Genomic DNA, 21,752 nt, shown 5'->3' with positions numbered 1-21,752 from the left:
TCCCACCAGTGCTGTCCTCAGACTTTGCATATGTCACTTTTCAAGCAGAGATGCCTATTTCCTTTCTAGATTATAATAACTATAATGTTAGCAGACAGTTATGTGTGCTGCATTACTAAGCTCCTATTTGTTGCTATGACCCTTTTACCTCTACAAAAAAAGTGTCTTAAAATTTTACTAGCTAGACCGATCTGTAAGTATTATCAATGATAATTTAGCCCTAAGGCACAATATCAGAAGTTCAAGTGGGGCAGTTCCACTCAAGAATGCAGCTTATACAACTTTGCTACTGGGTGCAGAGTGATAAATTGTCTACAACATAACTATAAAGATCAAAAGGTTCCGAAGATGATTTAAAACGAACATGGCATGACATTGCAAGACCATGCATTAATTAAGTATGATTAATAACACCTTATTTTTTATCCCCTATACATTTTCTTTGAAGGGAATGAAAGCTAAAGTATTGTGTTATCATCTTCTCATTGTGTGGTCTTGCAATGTCATCTGGCAGATTCTCTTTAATAATGTATATTTTAGTGCTGACAAAAGGAAATACGGATAAGATTTTGTCATTTTTATAATAATCTCATCTATGTTTAATCAGCATCTGATGTCGAATTAATATGACAACCTTGCAGAAAAGTGACTCTTATTATGCTTTTTTTTTGCTGGTTGCTACCAACTTTTGAGTAAGAATGTCAACTGTGGCACTAATGGATTTTGTTTCCACAGGATATTCACATATTAAATCCTAACACTGCAGATTCTTTAGAGAACTTCACAGATTCATCAGACAAGTGACCAACATCTTAGCGCATGAAAGAGTAGGAAGAGACTTAGGGGCCTATAAAAAACAGTTATGAAGCAGCGGCCACAAAGACCGGTGCTCCATAACCCTGTCCGCCTGCTCTGAGCAGGCGGACAGGAATCGCCACAATTCAACCCGATCGAGTACGATCGGGTTGATTGACAGCTCCCTGCTGGCGGCCAATTGGCCGAGAGTCTGCAGGGGGCGGCGTTGCACCAGCAGTTGTTATGAGCTGCTGGTGCAATGCTGAATACGGAGAGCGTATTGCTCTTCGCATTCAGCGATGTCTTGCAGACCTGATCCGCACTGTCGGATCAGGTCCGCAAGACATTTGTTAAATAGAGGCCTTACTACAAGAAAGAATACACTTGTATCACTCTGGGTTTGGAGAGTAGATTGCAGACACTAGTTTAACAGCCAAAATATTGGATTGAACTTGTGGAAAAATAATAAAACTTAACTTTTAATTAGTTAACACATAAAATAGCAAATTATTTAAAACCACGCTTAGGATCCTCTAGTAGTATAATTATAGAGCTTTAAACGTGTCTCGTATATTCCAATTGAAAAATAAATTGCGAGCGAACAGGAATATGAAGTACCCTGATTAATATGACTCTTGTGTAATATCTGTGTATCCCAAGACAATTGTTAAGTGTGATCTAATAATACAATAAGTATTGATGGTGTTAACTGAGTTCTATGAGCACAAGCCTTAAAATAGATCTAACTGTATTATCTTATCAAAGATATTACTGAAGTCACATAACACAAAGTGGATGTCAACCTTATGGGATGCTAGCTAGACAGCGTTATATAAGTTTACACAAGTGGCAACGTTTGTTTGTATGTAAATGTATATCTATATAAATATGCACTCTGCAGTATGACAATGACCGTATAGTACTGTGTTTCCAAATTGTTTTACCCAGCAATGTCCTGGGATTAGCTAAATGGAGTTATGCAAGTTGTCCAGCGTTATACCGTTTATATATATATAGGTAAACAATTGGGAGAGTGTCATACTGTGCCTTTAAATCTCAGATCCCTGCATATTAGGTATGATACAATAAAGGTATATATTAGATTGGTATAGAGATATCCTTTACTGTTAAATTAATTACATAGATATAACATAGACTATGCAACAGAGATTTTGCTAATATTAGATATACATAGAAAGTACAACAGACTATCTTTGTAATGCCACAAATGTATCCGTTTAGTTTATATACTAACAGCAATTCATTAGCCCAGCAGGTTAGATTTTAGAATAAGTCGCTCCACCAACCAAAGTAAAAAACAGAGGTCACTTAAGCATAAGAGTAAGTAAGTAAACTACAGTAAGTAGAGGATAGCCTAAGGCTGACTAAAAACACAGGAGCTCCTAGGACTCCTCACCAATAACCTAACCTTCCTGACATGTTTCGCCGTGAATCGGCTTTCTCATCTGATCCTTTGAGAAGGCCGGTTCAGGGCGAAACATATCTAAAGACCGCTGCTCTATAACCTGTCCGCCTGCTCTGAGGAGGCGGAAAGCGATCGCCAGAAATCAACCCGATTGAATACGATCGGGTTGATTGACACCCCCTTGCTAGTGGCCGATTGGCCACGAATCTGCAGGGGGCGGGGTTGCACCAGCAGTTCACAAGAGCTGCTGGTGCAATGCTGAACGTGGAGAGCGTATTGCTCTCCACATTCAGCGAGGTCTGTCGGACATGATCCGCAATGTCGCATCATGTCCGACAGGCCTTTCATAAATAGGCCCCATAGTCTGTTGCACTTTCTATGTATATCTAATATTAGCAGTCGCAAATTCTCTGTTGCATAGTCTCTGTTATATCTATTTACTTTATTTAACAGTAAAGGATATCTCTATAATCTAATATATACCTTTATTGTATCATACCTAATATGCAGGGATCTGAGATTTAAAGGCACAGTACTACAAGCTCAATGACACGCTCCCAATTGTTTACCTATACATATATATATATACACACACACAGTGTAACGCTTGACGACTTGCATAACTCCATTTAGCTAATCCCAGGACATTGCTGGGTAAAACAATTTGGAAACACAGTACTATACGGTCATTGTCATACTGCAGAGTGCATATTTATATAGATATATATTTACAAACAAATGTTGCCACGTGTGTAAACTTATATAACGCTGTCTAGCTAGCATCCCATAAGGTTGACATCCACTTTGTGTTATGTGACTTCAGTAATATCTTTGATAAGATAATACAGTTAGATCTATTTTAAGGCTTGTGCTCATAGAACTCAGTTAACACCATCAATAATTATTGTATTATTAGATCACACTTAACAATTGTCTTGGTATACACAGATATTACAGAAGAGTCATATTAATCAGGGTACTTCATATTCCTGTTCACTCGCAATTTATTTTTCAATTGGAATATACGAGACACGTTTAAAGCTCTATAATTATACTACTAGAGGATCCTAAGCGTGGTTTTAAATAATTTCCTATTTTATGTGTTAACTAATTAAAAGTTAAGTTTTAATATTTTTCCACAAGTTCAATCCAATATTTTGGCTGTTAAACTAGTGTCTGCTATTTAAGTTGCAATCTACTCTCCAAACCCAGTGTGATACAAGTGTATTCTTTCTTAGTGTAAGTCTCTTCCTACTCTTTCATGCGCTAAGTTATTGTAAATACACCAAGCACCTATACCCCAAACATTTAGGTTACTTAATCTTCTATAATACAGGGGTTTTATTAAGGGTTTTATAACCAATATTAGTAGTTCCATTGGCCCTCTTTGTGTAAGTGACCAACATCTATCTATCTATTGGTCTGTCTGTCTGTCTGTCTATATATGTCTCTTAAACAAGGTAAACAAAATATGGACTGTACCAGGGATAGGGACGTGCATTCGGATCTTTTGTGAAGATCTGAATGTGGAATAAAGAAGCCACTCGTGCCCTTTGGATATTGTTGTAGCCTGATTGATTCCTGTAAAAGATCCCCACTCTAAAGTCTGTGGGGGGAATAGAAAATGCCCAAAAGAAACCTTTGGGAAAGCATGGCATTTTGAATGTATTAATGGAATTAATTTACCCTAAAAAGTAAACATTACAGCCATGAATATACAGCATCATGCTTAAAAATAAATCCTTATTTCAGGATTAATAACCTTTGGATTATAATGTATCTGAAATAGAAATCTTTAGATAGATTTTTTCCCTCAAAAAGCGTTTCATAAAAAAAAAAATCCAATTTAAAGCAAAAATTCTGATTATGTAAGAAAATCTGATTATTATTTTTCTTATAATTTTTTTCTTCCACCTTGGACTGTATCCATAGATAATAGAAAAATCAATTGCAGAACATTATTTTGCAAACTAAAGTAAAAATAAATGATTATATGTCTTATAACTAGCTCTAATCCCTATGCTGTTAAAGGCAAAGTTTAGTATACAAATAAAATAATATGTCTCTATGTCTATATATTTAGCTGTATGTCTGAATACACATATGGGGTCAAACCCAATGGCATTCGAGTAGGGATTTTTCAATCACCCCAGGGGAATGTGTACGGGATAATTTTAATCCACTTGCTAAGAGCTGGCATAAAGGTTCAAAAACAGCGAGTCTGCAGCAAAGGGCCTCTAAAGCTGCATATGCTTTATAAATAGAGCCCATATGATCTGTTACTAAAAGGCACTCATATAGAGACTAAGGGGTATATTTACCAATGTGCGAGCGGACATCATACAAAGTAGCGTATCATGTCTGCTGCACATCACAGCACATCGATAACTGCCGACAGCATACGCTGTCGGCTTTTATCATTGCACCAGCAGTTCTTGTGAACTGCTAGCAAGAGGGTGTCAATCAACCCGATTGTATTCGATCGGGTTGATTTCTGTCTGCCGCCTCAGAGCAGGCGGACAGGTTATGGAGGAGCGGTCTTTACAGAGCTTGATAAATTGACCCCTTATCCTCTATAAGGACTCATTCTTGATTATCTAAATATAAGAGTGGCCTACCTTGGATCCCCCCCCTACTCCCCCCCTGAGACATCCTCAACCCACCATAATATCTAAACAATAGATAAATAATGAATAATAAAAATAAATCTGTTGTCTTATACTTTTTAAAAGCAATGTGGATTGGCCGCTAGCAGGGGGTGTTAATCAACCCAATCGTATTCGATCGGGCGGATTGATGTCTGCAGCCTCAGAGGAGGCGGAAAAGTTATGGAGCAGCGGTCTTTAGACCTCTTCTTCAGAACTTCTGTTACCGGCGAGCCTGAAGGCTCACCGGAAACACGGGACATAAAGCTCCATACGGAGCTTGGTAAATATGCTCCTAAATCATTCAAGCCACAATGTCATGGCAACTGCAGTATTACATCTTCTGAAATGTTGCTGCCATAATGTTTCAATAGTTGCATTGTTGCCATGAGTATATTGCTGCATGGCTGGAGATTTTAGGATTCTTCAAATATGTCATCCCTTTTGATGTCACAGAGGACTCTAAGTCATCCAAGGGGCTCACCTTAGCCCCAAGCCTATATTTAAGCCTATCCCTCTCTTACTAACAGTTACATTGTTGCAGTTGGACACCATGGGCAGCAATATTTGAATTATCAGGAGATTGTTGCCCACAGAATTTTGTTACTTTTGAGACTTTGAGACCAAAATCCAATACAAATATGGTTTTGTTCCAAAGATAATAGAGAATAATAGAAGTAGTAATAATAAAAAAGAAGAAAATAATATAAAGCGGCATTGAACTAAATTTTTTCTAAGTTTTAACTAAAAGAAGGAAGTTGGTGGGCTTTTTTTAAAAAATAAGCAAATATGCTAATATGCCAACTGGATTTTCGTGTGAAGAACTTGTAAATCTGGTGGTGGTCGTCTCTAGCAGCTAATCAACAAATAATACAAGACAATGGGCAAAGGAAACCTAAAGATTTTTCATCTTCCATTATTGGTGCCTAAAAATAGGCTTGTGGATTTGTTTTGTTACGAATGCAAATTCGGAACGAAAACACTGATACTCATTTTTCATTTTCATGAAACGAATATTGAACGAATGCTCCAACTAATTTAAAAACAAAGAAATACTGATGAAATTTGTCAGTATTCATCCATTTCCTTTCCATTAGAATTAAGGGTTAAATACTTAACTCTATCACGCTGCAGAGCCACTCTAATCCCGATTCTTCTGCACAGATCCTCAGGTCACGTTAATTGGAAGTTTTTAGAAAGCTTGTGTTAAAGAAGAAGGTCCTTTAATTCCGGCTTTGGGATCCGCCATGCTGTCTCGTATTAGCGCAGCCCAGGGCTCTGTGAAGGAGGGTCGGGATTAGATCGGCTCTTCAGCGTGCTAGAGGTAAGTATATAATTCTACAGGTGTAGTTTTTCACCTGTAGCAAAATAATTTTTACATTGATTAAGGAAACAAATATCAAATCAAATATCAAATATTTTCAAAATATTAATTACAAAATATTCAAACCTATTTTTTCCAACGCTGCACAAGTCTACTAAAAAGTTTCCATGTTGTTAAGAAGAGATCATGTTGGAAATTCATAGAGGTTCACTTTGTTAATATGCTTACCTTCCTTTACCCAAACCTTGTTGAAGTATGTGGAATTTTATAAAGATTTTATTGCCCTTGACATTAAACAGTTTGAAAAGTTAATATAAAATGATAAATCGTATATATATATATATATATATATATATATATATATATATATATATATAAAAAAAACCTCTGCAATATACTTTCATTATTTATTTTGTCCCCTTTTGCTTTAATTCTATTCTGAAATTGTGAGCTTTTCAGTTCCCGTTAGAAATGGAAGTGCAGAACATTGTTTTTTTCCACACAGCCATTGGCTGCACACTCTAGTGACCTATTTATAATGGTCTTTAATTGGCCACAGCAGAGAAAGTTACCTAAGTTACAAAATGGCAGCTCCCATTGGTTTATAGACACTAAGGGCTCCATTTATTACGTTAGCCTGAAACAGAAGTTGAAGGGACACTGAACCCAAATTTTTTTTCTTTCATGATTCACACAGAGCAGCAATTTTAAGCAACGTTCTAATTTACTCCTATTATCAAATGTTCTTCATTCTCTTGGTATCTTTATTTGAAATGCAAGAATGTAAGTTTAGATTCCGGCCCATTTTTAGTGAACAACCTGGGTTGTCCTTGCTGATTGGTGGATAAATTCATCCACCAATAAAAAAGTGCTGTCCAGAGTTCTGATCTAATAAAAAAGCTTAGATGCCTTCTTTTTCAAATAAATATAGCAAGAGCACGAAGAAAATTTGATAATAGTAAATTAGAAAGTTGCTTAAAATTACATGCTCTATCGGAATCACGAAAAAGAAAAAATTTGAGTTCAGTGTCCCTTTAAGAAGCAGCTGTCTAAAAGAGTGTTATAATATATGGATATGTTATGGCTACTATTATGAGTTAACTGCTTGGATGTAAATCCTGCTGTCTGTGAGAGCCTGGTTAGCATGCAGAGTTTGGAGTTTTGCTAGTGGCACAAGATGTGTAGGCACTCTGATTTAAGGGGCTCCATGTACTAAACAACGGATGCTGCTTCGGAGGCCTATCATTTCACGCTCACCTGAAGCGGATATTAAGAAGCAGCGGTCATACCCCAAAAATGTTACACTTATTTTCTCAATATTTAAACAGCTGATGAAACTCCCTTTCACTGAGTGTCCCAGTCTAACCTCATCAACAGAGCTAAACTGGGAGCTTCTACATAAGTTTTTAAAAGGTTTTATTCTGGATTTTTAGATCAGTATCTGTACATATTCTTCTTTGTAGTAGTGTCTATTACATGCAGTTATATGAAAATTGGTGTACACTGTTCCTTTAAATATCTTGTTTCCCGGTAGAGACTAATCATTTCAAGGCTTACAAGTTTTTTCAAAGTTCTGCTTCTTGCATATTTTATTATAATAATATTATTTTTTAAGTTGATTATTCTGTAACGTTTTCAAGACATTTCTTGACCGTGGAGATCTGCAGTAATAAGTTAGCATTTGTGAGACAGATGCTGCTTCGTTAACTATAATGGACTTGTGACTTGAAACCATGATGGGGTCGGTTACAAATCTCTTTGCATAGCTCCACTTTTGAATTGTGATGTGGCAGAAAGATTTTTGTTTCTTGAGCAAGTTTTATTCAATTTAGGCTAATGTATTTTAAAAGTAAGAAGTATATTGCTAAAGCTTAGGTATATCCATATATCACAACCTTTTTTGGATGCATGATGATTTCCTACCTTGTATGGGGATGAGTTAACACATTATAATCCATTAGAAATTACTTTTCTCTCAGCTTTTTGCATTATTATTATTTTTTTCTTTAAGTTTTATTGAAAGATAATGTAGTTAAAGTTACAAGCATTTTCAAAATGTTACATTATCGGCGTAACAAAGTATATGTAGTAACGTCAAACTAATCATGAACAAAATAAGTCAGAATTCAAAATCATAACAAAACATATACAGAAAGCTCCACATTGCTTTTAAAAAGTATAAGACAACAGATTTATTTTTATTATTCATTATTTATTGTCTATTGTTTAGATATTATGGTGGATTGAGGATGTCTCGGGGGGGGGGGGGGAGTAGGGGGGGATCTGAGGTAGGCCACTCATATATTTAGATAATCAAGAATGAGTACTTATAGAGGCTAAATATTCTTCCCAAATAAAAAAAAAAAAGATAGGTAGATTTGGTAATGACATAATGGTATCTCTCTAGTAATAGCGTGGATGAGACAACATCTCTCCACATGTTAATGGTAGGGGAGGTTGTTTGTTTCCAATGCTGTGGGATCAGGCGTTTTGCACTATTAATTATTATAAATAACAGTTGGAGGCGTAGCTTGCAGTGGACTTTTGGGAATTTCTTAAACAAAATGGGTATCGGGTCCCTAGGTAATATCATCTCTATAAATGTTTCTATTTCTGCGATTAAATGGGTCCAGAAAGGAGCTATGCAGGGACAATCCCACCATATGTGCAGGAATGTGCCTGGGTTGCCACTTGCTCTCTAGCATTCAGGAGATGAGTTTTTAAAAATAGTGGCTAATCGGATGGACGGGGTGAGGTACCGCCTACACAGTAGTTTGACATTCATCTCCATAACTTGCATGGAAGAGGTAGTTTTGGTATTATTTTGGAATATGAGAAGCCAGTCTTTCTGTGAGAATGGGGTCTGTAGTTCGGCTTCCCATTTACTTGCGTAAGAAGGTAAGTTTCTGGAATGGTGGGTTAATAATAATTTGTATAATAGTGATAGAGATCCCCTTGTAGGGGAGTTGGAGTGACAGAGTGTTTTATAGGCTGTGAGGGGTCTGAGTATGTTTCTTTTGTCAATATGAGTGTCTATGAAGTGCTTTAATTGCTGATATCTGAACCAGTGGTAGAATACCATGGATAGAAGAGTAAGGGTTGGATTTGGCGTAATTGGGATTGGTAGGTTTGGGTTGAAGAAAAGTTTAGTTAGTGGGGATGGATTTGTAGAAATGGTGGGTATTTTTACTAGGTATTTGTCCCATATCTTATAGGTATCAGCTGTCAATTTTGAGGGGCGGAGATCAAACTGTCTTTGTTGCGTGGGTAACCAGCAGTAACTCCCTAGTTGGGTCGCTCCTGCTAAGGTATGTTCTAGTTCCTACACCAGTCCATAATCCGTGTGCGGAAGACAGCCCATCTATAATATTGTAAGTGTGGGACCCCTAGACCGCCATTCTCTTTAGTACGGTACAGTGTAGTTTTTGGTATTCTCTGTCCTTTCTTCTGCCATATGTACGCATTGATGAGTTTTGTAAGGTGAATATATATGAATCTGGAATAGTTATCGGGAGTGTTTTGAATATGTATAATATTTAGGGCAGAATTGACATTTTAATGGTGTTAATCCTCCCTATCTATGATAGAGCTTTATTCTGCCATGAGCGTAGTTCTTGTTGTATGTTTTTAATTAATGTAGTGTAGTTTGAGGAAAGTAGGGTTTGCGGATCCGTGGATAGATGTATCCCAAGGTATTTTAAAGATTGTTTATGATATTTACATTTATATTCTGCTTCTATCTTCTGAATATCCGTTTGGGAAAGGGCTGTACATAAGAATTTGGATTTACTTGGGTTGATTTTGAAATTGGAGTGAATGCTGTATAGGGAAAGCTCCTCCATGAGGAAAGGCAATGAATAATTGGGTGTGGATAAGGTTAAAAGGATGTCGTCAGCATAGAGGGTGATTTTGTATTCCTGAGGGCCAATGTGGATGCCACGTATGTTATCATTTTGTCTGACTCTGGTGGCTAGGACCTCCAAAGCTAAAACGAATAATAGGGGTGAAAGAGGTCAGCCTTGGCGGGTGCCATTAAGGATATGGAAGGGAGGTGATAGGGTGTTGTTTAAAGTAATTTTAGCACTGGGGTTGTCATAGAGGGCAAATATCTTGTAAATAAAAAATTTGTGAATTCCGAATTCCAATAGTGAAATTCCAGTTTAGCCTATCAAAGGCTTTTTCTGCATTCATTGATGCTATTTTTGAGGAAATTTGGTGTCTAGAGGTGTATTCTAGTAGATTGAGAATTTTGGTAGAGTTATCCCGAGCTTCACGGCCTGGGGTAAATCCTGCTTGGTTTATATGAATGAGGGAGGGAAGGATCTTATTCAATCTGGCTGCCAGTATTTTAGTGTAGATCTTGACATCTACAGCTAGTAGAGAGATGGGTCTAAAATTTGCGCTGGACAGTCCGACATTTTTCCTAATTTGGGCAGGACAGATACGTGGGAAGGTTGTGGTAGAGGAGGTGTGGTTGTACATATGTAACAAATGAGATAGAAGGATGGGCAAAAAGGTTTGATAGTATCTTACTGAGAAACCGTCAGTGCCCAGACATTTCCCCTTGTTGAGTTGTTTAATGGTTGAGGTGATTTCTGAAGGGGATATTGGAGATTTTAAGTCTGCTATTTGTGTTTCATTGAGTCTCGGTATATTACAAAAGTTTAAGTATTCTAAAAGAGTATGGTTATTTTCCTTCACATTTCCCTGTGAATTGATATTGTACAGCTTGGAATAGCATTCGTGGCATTCTTTGAGAATGTCTGGAGTAGTTTTAACTGTGGTATTGTCTGTTTTTTTAAATTTGTGGATGTATGATTTAAGTCTTTTCCATTTAAGGGCTCGAGCTAGGAGTTTACCTGCCCTATTCCCCTTGTAATAAAAGAGTTGCTTGGTTCTCGTGTGTCTCTTTTTGGTGTTCTATAGAAAGATACTCGTTAAGTTGTTTACGGAGGAGTGTGATTTCTGTGAAAAGTTGGGTATTAGAAGGGTCTTGTTTATGTTTAAAATCTGCTTGGGTTAGCTTAGTGGTTATTGTTGTGTAGGTTTGCTTAGTTGCGGTAAGTTTTTGAAATTTAATTTTAATAAGCTCCCCTCTAATTGTGCATTTATGTGCTTCCCAGAGCGTGTAAGGGTTTCTGACTGAATTTGTGTTAAGTCTAAAATATTCCTCTAATGCCCTTGTTATCTTCTCTAAGGATGTAGGGTTGTTTAAAATGAAGTCATCTAGTCTCCAACTAAAGGAGCCTGTAGTTGTATTGGGCTACTGGAATTTCACTTCTACCACTGAATAATCTGACCACCAGCCTGATTTTTAAGGATATGGTCTATTCTAATATATGAGTGGTTGGGGTGACAAAAAAAGGTGTAGTCCCTCTTTGTAGGGTGGACAAATCTCCAAATGTCATACAAAATGTTATCTTTTACAGCCTTTTAGAGCCTTGCATAGGTAGTTAGTGTTTTTTTTTTTGGAGATCATAGATTTCGGGTTGGAAACATCTATACTGGGGTCCAGAGGAAAATGAAAGTCCCCACCTATGAAAACAATCCCTTTAGATATATCTAGATATCTGCGGATCAGGGATTTGAAGGAAGGTAGATGATTTGTGTTCAGCAACGTTATTGGTCTGCCAAAAATCATTCCAGTTAGTCCCAAGAATCTCTATCTAGGTTCAGGAGTTCAAAGGAAGTTGTTTTATAGATTAGGATGCTAACTTCCCTCTTCTTGATTTTAGCTGAACTATGGTAGTGTTGGGTGTATTGAGTGCCCAGATACGTAGGTTCCCTGAGGTGTTTGAAGTGAGTTTCCTGTAAAAAAAATAATGCCTGCTCCCCGTCTGGATAAATCAGTCAGTGTTTTATGTCTCTTACTGGGAGAGTTAAATCCCTTGACATTTTGAGTGAGGAGATTTAGTCTGCGAGGATTAGGTACCATAGTATTCATATTTAAAGAGGTCTGTCGGCATCTTCATAGTGTGTGGAGCAAAAAACATAAAAACAGTAAATACATTGAAAACAGTTACAACAAACAGTGAATAAACAAACAATTCAGGGCCAGGTAGAAAACATCTGTATTGTCGCCACGTTTGGAGGCGGCCACTAGGGAACGCCCCCACCCGCCACGCCATTTTCCTGAAAAAACACTTGAGGGTGATTAGAAGAGGCTATCATTGAACAATAACAATTGTTGAGGGGGCAACCCTTTAACCTTTTTGGGAAATGAAAATATCTAAGGCTTTAAAGGCTCTGAGTGGCAATGAAAACATCATAATACAATACAGCTTTTATAAGTGTAATAACCATATAACCTAGCATAACATAACAATTACATATTCAGTGTTTTGGAAAACCTGTTTGATGGCAAGTTATTTGCCCGTAGTCCAGTCTCATAGTCCCGGCCCTGGAAGAAAGTGTTTTAAATGGATTTCCCAGGTGGGATAAAACAAATAAGGTACTTACAGTCTCGTAGTGATCTATCGAGCCTGCTCTCTTAGTCAGTTGGTAAGTATTCAGGTTTGGCTTTTTGTAAATTCATACCTATGTAGAAGCTGGACCGTTGTTGACTAGCTATTTACTTGTTTCTTCATTGCCTATGGGTCACCTAGGGGTGATGTTTTCCTGGTTAGGAGAGTCAATGCTTGAATCTTGAAAATCTGTGGTTAGTTGTTTGTGGTGCTCTTGGCTCTTGAGTAGATGATGGAGAAGTGTCCTTTTTCTGTTTGTTATTAACCATTTCCCATCCACAGGAATGGTTTTGTGGGTTTTGAGGTGGTTCATTGGATTGTCCTGGGTCTGGCTGAGTCTGTAGTCTAGGTGCCTCGAGGTTCAGAGCTTTACAGAAATCTGCTATTTCTGCAGTATCTTTGCATATGAAACGCTTGTCTTCGTGTATCACCATGAGTTGAGTGGGGAAACCCCAACGATAGGGGATTCTTTTAAGTCCTAGTAGTTGCGTTAAAGGTGCATATTCCCTCCTCTGTTGAAGGGTTCTTTGCGAGAGGTCCGTGAAGAATTGCAGTACTGCCCTCTAAATCTGACAGGCTGGTTCTTGCGAGAAAGGCCTAATATTTCTTCCTTGTCTCTAAAGTTCTTAAATTTAATTATAATGTCCCTTGGGGGTCTGAATCCAGGGGCTTCAAGCATAGTGCCCTATGCGCTCTATCCCATGGGATAGGATCTGAAGAGTTGGCGCCTTTTAGGTGGGTGAAGAGGGCCGGAAAGGTAGAATTGTTGGCATCCTCCAATGCTTCCACCCTAAAACCTAGTGTATGGACATCCTGTTTTAAATCTGCCAATTCCTTCCTCATACAGGCAGGGACTATGGGGCCCATTTATCAAGCTCCGGATGGAGCTTGAGGGCCCGTGTTTCTGGCGAGCCTGTAGGCTCGCCAGAAACACCAGTTATGAAGCAGCGGTCTAAAGACTGCTGCTCCATAACCCTGTTCGCCAGCTCTGAGCAGACGGACAGACATCGCCGCAATTCAACCCGATCGAGTACGACCGATTGGCCGCAAATCTGCAGGGGGCAGCGTTGCACCAGCAGCTCACAAGAGCTGCTGGTGCCATGCTGAATACGGAGAGCGTATTGCTCTCCGCATTCAGCGAGGCCAGTCGGACCTGATCCGCACTATATCATATCAGGTCCGACAGACCTTTGTTAAATAGGCCCCTATGTCTGCAATGTCCTGCTTTGATGGCAGGGACGATAATACTGTAGCTGGAACTTGTATTAAGTCTTGCAAGTTGGTTTCCATGTCGGGGGAGTTGGAGAGAGGTGCAGGGGTACTGGGCACCGTTGGGTGTTCCGAAGTTGGGCTTTGCTCTAATGTATTAAAATATGATGTAACAGAATGAGTTTTGTTAGAGTGGAGCTCAGTTGCCTTGTCTTGTTTAAGTTTCTGTTTTGAAGCCATCCTCTGTGGGTGAGGCAAAATTTAGGCCTGTACCTTGAAGAGTGCAAAGATTTGATATATATTAATAAAAATAAAGCCTCTTGTTTAGAAGTTGAGGCTCACAGATGAGGTCCAAGTAATTCTTTTGTAGAAGGTTTCCCCCCCAGGTCGTATTGATACGCTTTAGTATAAGGCTTTAGCTGCAGTTTCAATTTAGCAAGCTTATTGGGATAGTAGATGGTAGTTTTTAAAACATGGAAACTTTCCTATATCCCTTCTTATACGTTTATCTGGCTAGGTGTGTCTAGGCGTATGAGCCTCTCAATAACTGGGTATAAGTATTGCAGGTTCTAGTATACGATTGCCCCTTCGGTGTATTGTGTCTCAATATTGTTATCAGGTGTCTTGTCTGCTAGAGGCCTTGCTTTCACCCCCTCCCAGGTAGGTATACAGACTGTGTCTGAAGGCTGGGGAGGTCTTTATCGGGCTACTCACCACTCCTGGGTTTTCTTTATAGTGCCTGCACTTGCGGTGTTCCCCAGTTAAACTGCTGCCTTTGCCGTCGGGTGAGGTTGTTCAAACCTCTAAGTTGCGTCCCACCACGTGGTCCATGCAGCTCACAGCAAGGGCTAAGGTAGTCACGGCCGTTCTGGTCTCTGGCTGTGTTTTTTCCAATATCTCCATACCCCAATGTATTGCCGGCAAGTAGTGCCACTCAGTGAGCCATATTAAGTGTGATTAGGCAGAGATTGCCCCTATTTTTAATGTAATATTGTCACCACTTCAGCAGAGCTCCGGAGTTACGCTTCCATTTTGTTGCAGCTGGCTCCGCCCCTCCTTTTGCATTTTTTTTTTTAGTCTTTTTAAATTTAGCAACTCTTGAATATTCATTTTGTGTTCTTTTGAACAGCATATCTTAAAGGGACACTGAACAATACAATACATTTCATGCACCTCCTTCTAATCATGGGAGCTGCTATTTTGTGCAAACGGGTCAGCACTGGAATGTAGTGAATGCTAGATTTCAATATGGCAGCACCCATGACTAGAGGGAAACAGGGAATAACCTCAGTACTATGCTTATAAAATGTATTTAGTGTCTCTGTAACAATTTTTTTAGGTTAAAGGATTTGTATATGCTCAATTCACACATTAGTATACCTGTTTTTTTTTTGTTTATTTAATTAGAAAGACAATATGATGTGTGTTTGCACAATAATTTTGATTACGTGGAGATATTTTTAATTCAGGGAGTTTATAATGCTGCACACACTTTTCATATGCACACTTTGGGATGCACCAGCTACTACTGAACATGAGCAAGTGATCACAGTATATACATATATGAGGCTGTGATTGTTTGACAGTTATCACATGATACAGGAGGCGGCGAATTGAAGTAAATTTTTAAATTTGTCAGAAAAAATCTGCTACTTATTACTGTATTTAATGGTCCTATAAACTGTAGCCCTGAAATACCCAATATGAAAACATATGATTAACCCTTTCACTGCTAAGCCCTTTTTCACCCCAGTGCTGAGCTTTTTTTGGCGCCTACATTGAAACCCTCTTGTAGTTACATTTAATTGAGTGACTCACACAAATTGTGTATTGTTTTTTTCAGCAGGCCCAGCAGATTCACAATATAACATTATTATATTTATAATCCATGGCATGTGAGATAGCTGCAACAAAAACAAAAAAAAATGCATAATTGTTGCGTCGATTTTAGTAAATATTATTGAAAATGGCCAGTAACCACTGCTGTTACTGTGATTACTTTACTAAATTGTCATCAAGGATAGCCACATGTGAAATAGGGGTCCATATTGGCATTTGAGATGCCCCATTGGGCAGTAGAGAAAATAAAAGCACCTTTTTTTCTTGCAAGGTGTTCACTGTTACCACAGTAATCACCTGACTTTACAGACAAAATGCATAAATATGTTTTAAGGGACTTGTCTACTAGAAAATTAACTTTATTAGGAGTCACTAGATATACCAGATTTTTTTTTATTGTGCATATAATTTAACATCCGCAAGCAAACCCCCATGTGTTTTATTTTACTTTATTTTTAATACATTATCTTTCGACTACTATTATTATTATTATTATTATCGGTTATTTGTAGAGCGCCAACAGATTCCGCAGCGCTATAAACAAAGGGGGAGTACAACAAAACAATTATAGGGTAGAGGGCCCTGCCAAGAGTTGCACTGTTGTAGTCAGCTCTTAAGAAGGTGATCTACAAACAGCTGGACTTTTAGGCTTACATGCTAAGAGGGTTCAGGGGATTGCAGTGGAGGAGAGGAACTGGTATTAGGAAAGGTTAGCGTAGGTTGTATGCGTCCCTGAACAGTAGAGTCTTTAGGGAGCACGTGAAGCTTTTAAAACTAGAAGAGAGTCTTGTGGAGCGAGGCAGAGAGTTCCATAAGATGGGAGCCAGTCTGGAGAAGTCCTGTAAACGGGAGTGTGATGAGGTGACAAGAGAGGAGGAGAGTAGGAGATCATGAGTGGAGCGAAGGGGACGGGAGGGAGAGTATCTGGAGACAAGGTCTGAGATGTAGGGGGGAGCAGTGCAGTTGAGGGCTTTGTATGTAAGAGTGAGAGTTTTGTGTTTGATCCTAGAGGCAAGAGGAAGCCAGTGAAGGGATTGGCAGAGAGGCGCAGCAGATGAAGACTACTATTCCAATACCAAAAAAAGCAGGCAATTCTATTTCAAATAAGGTTTGTAGCTGTGAAGGGAGCTGAGATTGAGGGGTTATAAAAACCTCCCCACATCCAGCTACCTTGCAGTTACTGGTCCATCCTAGTTCAGCCTCCTTTGTGACATTATGTATGTGATGATGTCATTGGCACTCACATGTAGCCAGGGATTGCCACCTACTAAGCCACCAAAGAACCCCAGACTGTAGTGCGGAGCATAGCCAAAAACAGAGTTTGGTTTGGCGACCCCTTTGCATGACAAAAAGGGCTTGTGTGTCATGCGCCCACAGGTGATGTGCATGACGAGCATCGAATCCGTTACATTTTTTCTTTATTACATCAACAAGATGTCATTTTAAAATGTATTTCAGAATTTGTTTTTACCCTATTCCTGCCCTGACAAATGTTTTATCCGGTCATACTTGTCACTAATAAAGAAAAGACAGTTGTCCTTATCAGACATTGAGTATTAGATTCAATTCAAAGTGACATCAAACTGAAAATGTAATTCCAAATAACGTCTTTGCTCTGTAAATGTAGCCACCAATCAGCAAGCACTACCCAGGGTGCTGAACCAAAAATAGGCCGGCTCCTAGTTACATTCCAGCTTTTTCAACTAAAGATACAGAGAAAATGAAGAAAAATTACATGCTCTATCTGAATCCTGAAAGTTTAATTTGGACTAGACTATCCCTTTAAATTCGGACAGTACAAAAACCATATTTTTTGGGAGCCCATAACATATAGATTGTAATCGACCAGTAAATCCCTCTGTAGGAGCTAAACACAATAGTGCAATAATACAATGCTCTTACATATCAGATCATTTTCTTTTTGCACCTGTATATTCCATTAACTTTGCACAATAAAGCAGACAAAATATACTCTAGTAACTTCCAGGTACAAAATAGCATACACTAAACAGCTACATAATGTAGCCCAGTGCTAACCCAATACACAAATACCTAAGGCACAATAAAGATTTCACAAATCTATCACAATAATGCAATTTTTTATTACACTATTGCCTACCTTTCATGCCTAGTCTACTTTTTGGGGGTTAATCCCACTCTCTTTATATATATTTTACCAATGCTTAATAAAGTTTAAAGTATTTTAATTTAATTTTTGGTGCTTGGCGTACTTTTTCATTTTTTTTACCTTTCATGCCTGTCAAGTTGAGAGTCTCCTTGGTGATGGATGTTAGAACTAAATATTAAGTTCATGTATTCAAGTCTTTAGTACATAACTTGCATCAACTATCATGGCAAAATATTGGATGCAGGTCTTGATGTGGAGAGTTTTCCAATCCCTGTTCCAGTCCTGCTTATAGTAAGTGTTACCTGGGCATGGTACTTCCTGTCTTGTCTTCTTGTTGACCTTGACAGAAACTTTCTCTGCCTTTCATATTCTGATCTTTACTGCTGATGCTTGTTGCCAGGTCTTGCAGCTTTGACCTCATTATTTAACTGGATGCTTTTCATAATCTTTTGATTTTTGACCATAACTATGCTTTTTGCCTCTGGCCACATTTTCTTGCACCAGGCAGTTTCCTTTCTTAGGAGGCAGATCTGTAGCGGTTGACTTATTAAACCAATCAACTTTGTCTTGATCCATATGTCTTCTATTTAACTTCATCTCATTCTGGCACTGGAGGGACACCTTACTTTAAATGAAACATAGATTGGGACATTTAAAGACTTCCTACATACATGTACTTTAGTTTTCTTCTGTTAAGTGTGATCAGTCCACGGGTCATCATTACTTGTGGGATATTAACTGCTCCCCTACAGGAAGTGCAAGAGGATTCACCCAGCAGAGTTGCTATATAGCTCCTCCCCTCTACGTCACCTCCAGTCATTCTCTTGCACCCAACGACTAGATAGGATGTGTGAGAGGACTATGGTGATATATTTAGTTTTTATATCTTCAATCAAAAGTTTGTTATTTTATAATAGCACCGGAGTGTGTTATTCCTTCTCTGGTAGAATTTGAAGAAGAATCTACCTGAGTTTTTCTATGATTTTAGCCGGAGTAGTTAAGATCATATTGCTGTTTCTCGGCCATCTGAGGAGAGGTAAACTTCAGATCAGGGGACAGCAGGCAGATTAATCTGCAAAGAGGTATGTAGCAGTTTATTATTTTCTGACATGGAATTGATGAGAAAATCCTGCCATACCGTTATAATGTAAACTCAGCCTTGAATGCAGTAGATGTAGCTGATATCAGGCTGTCATGTATGTATATTTTACACTTCAGTTTTCTGGGAAATGGTACTTCTCTGGCTTTTAAACTGTATACATAGACTTAACCTATTTTGCAGGGACTTGCAATAGGTTTTAAATGACAATTAATTATTGAGGTAAAATGTTTTTTTGCTGGCATGTAAAAACGTTTTTTTCTCTGAGGTACTGGGTGAAAAAATGTTTTGGGCACTTTTTTTCCACTTGGCAATAGTTTTGATTTAAATTAGAGCAGTTCACTGATCCCTCTCACTGTTATGTGTGTGGGGGAGGGGCCATTTTTGGCGCTTTTACTATGCATCAGAAAAACTCAGTCAGAGGTTCATTTTCTTCCTGCATGTTCCGGTTCATCTCTACAGAGTTCAGGGATCTCAAGAGTCTTTTTTGAGGGAAGTAATCATACAGCAGAGCTGTGCTGATTGTATTGACTGTGATATAAAAAACGTTTATTTGTGTATTTTTTTCTGCTGCCTGGGTTAGTTATCATTTGCTGAGGGGAACAATCCTTTGCTAAAACTGTATATTCTGACAAAGATTGATGCTATAACTTAATTATTTTATCTGTTATAATATTTTTCTGTGCTTCTTAAAGGCACAGTTCATTTTCATATTATTTGTAAATTACTTTGAAAAGTATTTCCAAGTTGCTGTTTATTTGCTAGTGTGTTAAACATGTCTGATTCAGAGGAATATCTCTGTGCTATATGTGTTAATGCCAAAGTGGAGCCCAATAGAAATTTATGTACTAAATGTATTGATGCTACTGTCAATCTGTACAAATTGAACATATTTCACCAAACAACGAGGGGAGAGTTATGCCGACTAACTCGCCTCACGTGTCAGTACCTGCATCTCCCGCTCAGGAGGTGCGTGATATTGTAGCGCCGAGTGCATCTGGGCGGCCATTACAAATCACATTACAAGATATGGCTACTGTTATGACTGAAGTTTTGGCTAAACTACCAGAACTAAGAGGTAAACGTGATCACTCTGGGATGAGAACAGAGTGCGCTGATAATGCAAGGGCCATGTCTGATACTGCGTCACAGTTTGCAGAACATGAAGACGGAGAGCTTCATTCTGTGGGTGACGGTTCTGATCCAAATAAACTGGACTCAGACATTTCAAATTTTAAATTTAAGCTTGAGAACCTCCGTGTGTTACTAGGGGAGGTATTAGCGGCTCTGAATGATTGTAACACAGTTGCAATCCCAGAAAAAATGTGTAGGTTGGATAAATATTTTGCGGTACCGACGAGTACTGACGTTTTTCCTATACCTAAGAGACTTACTGACATTGTTACTAAGGAGTGGGATAGACCCGGTGTGCCTTTCTCACCCCCTCCTATATTCAGAAAAATGTTTCCAATAGACGCCGCCACACGGGACTTATGGCAAATGGTCCCTAAGGTGGAGGGAGCAGTTTCTACTTTAGCTAAGCGTACCACTATCCCAGTGGAGGATAGCTGTGCTTTTTCAGATCCAATGGATAAAAAATTAGAGGGTTACCTTAAGAAAATGTTTGTTCAACAAGGGTTTATATTGCAACCTCTTGCATGTATTGCGCCTGTCACGGCTGCAGCAGCATTTTGGTTTGAGTCTCTGGAAGAGACACTTCAATCATCCACACTAGATGACATCACACACAAACTTAAATTCCTTAAGTTAGCTAATTCATTTATTTCAGATGCCGTAGTACATTTAACTAAACTTGCGGCTAAAAATTCAGGATTCGCCATTCAGGCACGCAGAGCTCTGTGGCTAAAATCCTGGTCAGCTGATGTTACGTCTAAATCTAAATTGCTTAATATTCCTTTCAAAGGGCAGACCTTATTCGGGCCCGGCTTGAAAGAGATTATTGATGACATTACAGGAGGTAAAGGTCATGCCCTGCCTCAGGACAAGGCCAAAGCCAAGGCTAGACAGTCCAATTTTCGTTCCTTTCGTAATTTCAAAGCAGGAGCAGCATCAACTTCCTCTGCACCAAAACAGGAAGGAGCTGTTGCTCGCTACAGACAAGGCTGGAAACCTAACCAGTCCTGGAACAGGGGCAAACAGGCCAGAAAACCTGCTGCTGCCCCTAAGACAGCATGAATTGAGGGCCCCCGATCCGGGACCGGATCTAGTGGGGGGCAGACTTTCCCTCTTCGCCCAGGCTTGGGCAAGAGATGTTCAGGATCCCTGGGCGTTAGAGATCATATCTCAGGGATACCTTCTGGACTTCAAATCCTCTCCCCCAAGAGGGAGATTTCATCTGTCAAGGTTGTCAACAAACCTAACAAAGAAGGAAGCGTTTCTACGCTGCGTACAAGATCTTTTATTAATGGGAGTGATCCATCCAGTTCCGCGGTTGGAACAAGGACAAGGGTTTTACTCAAATCTGTTTGTAGTTCCCAAAAAAGAGGGAACCTTCAGGCCAATCTTGGATTTAAAGATCCTAAACAAATTCCTAAGAGTTCCATCGTTCAAGATGGAAACTATTCGAACAATTTTGCCCATGATCCAAGAGGGTCAGTACTTGACCACAGTGGATTTAAAGGATGCTTACCTTCACATACCGATTCACAGAAGTCATTACCGGTATCTAAGGTTTGCCTTTTTAGACAGGCATTACCAGTTTGTAGCTCTTCCATTCGGACTGGCTACGGCTCCAAGAATCTTCACAAAGGTTCTGGGCACTCTTCTGGCGGTACTAAGACCGCGAGGAATTTCAGTAGCTCC

The sequence above is a fragment of the Bombina bombina genome, chromosome 12 (assembly GCF_027579735.1).
Source record: "Bombina bombina isolate aBomBom1 chromosome 12, aBomBom1.pri, whole genome shotgun sequence".
Classification (NCBI taxonomy): domain Eukaryota; kingdom Metazoa; phylum Chordata; class Amphibia; order Anura; family Bombinatoridae; genus Bombina; species Bombina bombina.
This window is presented reverse-complemented; position numbering follows the sequence as displayed.